Below are 3,853 nucleotides of genomic sequence, written 5' to 3'. Positions count from 1 at the left end.
AAAACTTGTCAATGTCTTGTCACTGAGCAATAAAGGGTTGGTAGTTATTTGGTAATGCCGGTACAAATTAATATCCATCCATCCATCCATCCATCAATTTTCTGAGCCGCTTCTCCTCACTAGGGTCGCGGGCATGCTAGAGCCTATCCCAGCTGTCATCGGGCAGGAGGCGGGGTACACCCTGAACGGGTTGGCAGCCAATCGCAGGGCACATAGAAACAAACAACCATTCGCACTCACATTCACACCTACGGGCAATTTAGAGTCTCCAATTAATGCATGTTTTTGGGATGTGGGAGGAAACCGGAGTGCCCGGAGAAAACCCACGCCGGCACGGGGAGAACATGCAAACTCCACACAGGCGGGGCCGGGGATTGAACCCGGGTCCTCAGAACTGTGAGGCTGACGCTCTAACCAGTCGTCCACCGTGCCGCCACAAATTATTATTATTATTATTATTATTTTTTACAATTGTACAAAAAGATGCAGTCCTCTAGCACTTAGAGCAGTTTTAATGACTAATATAGCAATAGTCCGGTGCAATGACCATTGTGCAAAGCGCGCCGGGACTTCAAGGAGTGCATGCAGTTTAAAGTGAAGTAGTAGTGCAATAATTTGGGACGATGTTGCACCACTTGCACTCTGACTCCTCAGTCAGAGTGCAAGTGGTGCAGATGCTACTCTGGCATGACTGGCCAGCATTGGTCAACAACAGATATAGAAATAGTGCAGCGTGGCGAGACTACTACAGTGAGTGCACGAGTAATACATAATTGGCCTGACAGAAATGTGACAACAAACTCAAGACAAAAAAAAAATTGGCAGCATGTTGCAATGGAATTGTCGGTTAGCTGTTTAAGAAGTTGATTGCAAGAGGGAAGCAGCTGTTGGAATGTCTGCTAGTTCTAGTTTGCATTGATCGGTAGCGCCTACCTGAGGGAAGGAGCGGGAAGAGCCGGTGACCGGGATGTGGAGGGTCAGAGAGGATTTTGCATGCTCTTGTCTTAGTCCTGGTAGCGTGCAAGTCCTCAAGGGCTGGTAGGGGGGTCCCGACAATCTTTTCAGCAGTTTTGATTGTCCGTTGCAGTCTTAGTTTGTCTTTTTTTGTAGCAGCACCAAACCAGACTGTGATGGAAGAACACAGGACTGACTCGATGACCGCTGTGTAGAACTGCCTCAGCAGCTCCTGTGGCAGGCCGTGCTTTCTCAGAAGCCGCAGGAAGTACATCCTCTGCTGGGCCTTTTTGAGGACGGTGTTGATGTTGATCGCCCACTTCAGGTCCTGAGAGACTGTAATTCCCAGGAACTTGTAGGTCTTGACGGTTGACACAAGGCAGCTGGACAGCGTGAGGGGCAGCTGTGGCGAAGGATGCCTCCTGAAGTCCACGATCATCTCTACAGTCTTGAGCGTGTTCAGCTCCAGGTTGTGTTGGCCACACCACAGCTCCAGCCGCTCCACTTCCTGTCGATATGCAGACTCGTCACCGTCCTTGATGAGTCCGATGACAGTGGTGTCATCTGCAAACTTCAGGAATTTGACAGCCGGGTTTGTTGAGGTGCAGTCGTTCGTGTAGAGAGAGAAGTGTAGAGAGAGAAGAGCAGCGGAGAGAGGACACTGCTGATGCTGCATTTGGATGAGGTGGTCTCCCCCAGCCTCACCTGCTGTGTCCTGCCCATCAGGAAGCTGTAAATCCACTGGCAGATGGCAGGTGAGACGCTGAGCTGTAGAAGCTTGGAGGAAAGGAGTTCAGGGATGATGGTGTTGAACACTCCGCTGAAGTCCACGAACAGGATCCTCGCGTAGGTCCCTGCACTGTCGAGGTGTTCTAGGATGAAGTGCAGTCCCATGTTGAGTGCATCGTCCGCAGACATGTTTGCTCAATAGGCAAACTGCAGGGTTCTAGCAGGGGACCTGTGACGCTCTTGAGGTAGTCCAGCATGAGACGTTCAACAGACTTCATGACCACATATGTCAAGGCGACAGGCCTGTAGTCCTTTAGAACTGAGATTGTAGGATTCTTGGGGACTGGAATGATGGTGGGGCGTTTGAAACAGGATGGTACTTCGCACAGTTTCAGAGATCTATTGAAGATCTGAGTGAAAACTGGAGCGAGCTGGTCCACGCAGACTTTGAGGCAGGATGGGGACACATGGTCCGGGCCTGCCGCTTTGTTCATCTTTTGTTGTTTGAAGATGCGTCTCACATCCTGTTCATGGATGGTTAACGCAGAAGTCCGAGGTGTGATTGTGGTCGGGGGTGTGGCCGGGTGGGCGTGGGGTGTGAAAGTGTCCTTTTCAAATTGGCTAGTGTGCTATTGTTCTCAGCTTGGGGGGATCGTCGCTTGTAATTGGTCAGCAATTGGAATGCATGCCAGACTGATTTAAAATAGAAATCTAAACTATTGTCCTTGCATAAACTATCCAATTCAATCCATCAACAATGTTATTTGTTTTTTTGCAAAATATTTTGACATCTATTCATCTGATTTACAAGACTTTTTTTGTTGAAAGGTTGAAAACAGAATTGGTAAAGGCGAATGAATCCATTGACATATTTTTGACAATGGCACATCGGAATTTCAATTACTTTGATTCCGGTTGCAATGGTGTCCACCCTTACAAGGTAGATGCAATAATAACATTAAAATAACAAATATTGAAGCCATAATACATTAACGATTACGATGATAGAGTAATGATTATTTTGTGCAATTGAACAGCATGCAGAATTATTGTTATCCCATTACATAATAAACTGCAATAACTGTTTCGCGTAATGTTCTTGACAAAATTTTGAAAATAGGGAAATTCAGACAAATTGGGACCAATTGTTCTGGAAGTGAATTTCTATAGGTTGGCAGCTCTGTTAATTCTGAACACAGCCATATTCCAGTTATGAGAGGGTGTGCACACTTGTGCAACAACATTGTTTTAGTTGTTGATTTTGTTTATTTCTTTTTTGACAGTGCTTGTTTGAAATTGTTTAATCAATCACATTTAATTTATTTGATTGACATGTTTGATGTTAACAGAATACTGTTGTTTCTCAAATATGACAGCTATTTGACACGATATCAGTGCGTCAAATGTAGCCTCAAGCAATTTACACTGCTGATTGGTATGCGAGTGTGTGTTAAAGCGTAGGTCTAATTATCATTACAAGTGTACACAGAGCAAGTTGATAAAGGGCAAAAAGGTCATACTTTTTTTGTTCTCCTTTCATTAACAAATTAGGAATGGCCTTTTACAGTTATGTGACCAAGTTTACACAAGACCTCATGCAATATATGTTATTCTTCAAGCTCTTGCAGGGTGGATTTGTTTCATACAATTCTACACAATGTGACTTTCTGTCTTCTTGGGTGAGTTGTGACCCCAAAAATCCCCAAATGTTGTTTTTCACATGCTTTTGTGTTGTTCACTTTCTCTCCCCTCAGCAAGAGATGTTGTCTGAATCTTTGTTGTCTTACTGGATCTTGTGGATGCTGACAAACCATTCATGTAGGAAGAAATGAGTGCAGTCTGAATTACACTATGTACCTCAAAGTAACACGAGAACAAGCATTTAAAATCTGACATGCTCTCTGTCCAAATAGTGACTTGGCACAGGCTGTGTTGTGGACTGGAAAATCCCATAGCTGCTGTTGAGTTTGGTGTGACCAAATGTTTTATGATAATGATGGTAAATGGTAACAGACCCTAAACCTGGCCTGGGGAGAGATTTATAAAAGTCTCCAAATATATAGAAAGTATTCATATGTACATACACACTGCAGGGTTTAGGAACCTCCAAAAGAAATGAAAATAAACACATTTTGGCAACAGCGGCAGCTATAAAAGAAACCGCTCGTAG

Source organism: Phycodurus eques, chromosome 14, assembly GCF_024500275.1.
Source record: "Phycodurus eques isolate BA_2022a chromosome 14, UOR_Pequ_1.1, whole genome shotgun sequence".
In the NCBI taxonomy this organism is placed as follows: Eukaryota; Metazoa; Chordata; class Actinopteri; order Syngnathiformes; family Syngnathidae; genus Phycodurus; species Phycodurus eques.
This window is presented reverse-complemented; position numbering follows the sequence as displayed.